Here is a 944-nt window from a genome sequence, read left to right as displayed (position 1 = left end):
CTCCCTCTCCTCCGACGGGCGGCGCCTCCTCCCCTCCCTCTCCTGCGGGCGGCGCCCCTCCCCTCCCTCTCCTCCGGCGGGCGGCGCCCCCTCCCAGCCCCGCTCCCTACCGGTGAGATCTGGCGGCCGGGACGGCCTCCTCCCTCCCTCCCTCCGCCGCCGGTCAGATCCGGCGGCTCGAGGGGAGGGGGCTCTGGAGGCGGCCAGATCCGGGCAGCGGCCGCGGATCAAGGGGAGGGGGCCCGGCGGCAGCGCACCCCTACCCCTCCCCCACCCTCTCCGACGGATCCGGCGGCGCCGACCCTCCCCTCACCAGATCCGGCGGCGCCGGTCCTTCCCTCGCCGGATCTGTCGGCGCCGGCCCTTCCCTCGCCGGATCCGGCGGCGCCAGGGCCCTCTCCAGATCCGCGGCGGCATGGGGGTGTGTTGGTGGTGGTCGGTGGTGATGGCGGCATGGGAGGTGGTGCTGGCGGAGCTGGCGGCCGGTGGTGGTGGTGCTGGCGGCAGCGGCGGAATAGGATTTTTTTTTATTTTTTTCAAAAATTAGATGCCGAGTGTTTTCTAGCCACTCGGCAAAGACTTTGCCGAGTGCGCGACACAAAACACTCGGCAAATCCGTGTTTGCCGACTCAAAATTTACCGTGTGCCGTTTGCCGTGTGTTACACTCGGCAAACGGTTCGCGGAGTGTATTTTGCCCTTCGCCGAGTGCCCCTGGCGCTCGGTAATTTTCCTGTGTCCCGTAGTGAAGGCACATGTTGAGGGAAAACATTGATTTTTCGGCTGGTTACTTCTACAGAGCAAAGTACTTACTGCAGACAAAGCTCCTGTCAAGAAATTGGCCCTGCAACCCAACATGTGCCCTCTGCAATGCTAAGGGGGTGTTTTGTTTCTTTAGCACGTCCTATAATTTTCGTCCCATGGAATGTTTAGATACTAATTAGGA

The sequence above is a fragment of the Setaria italica genome, chromosome VIII, assembly GCF_000263155.2.
Source record: "Setaria italica strain Yugu1 chromosome VIII, Setaria_italica_v2.0, whole genome shotgun sequence".
Classification (NCBI taxonomy): domain Eukaryota; kingdom Viridiplantae; phylum Streptophyta; class Magnoliopsida; order Poales; family Poaceae; genus Setaria; species Setaria italica.
This window is presented reverse-complemented; position numbering follows the sequence as displayed.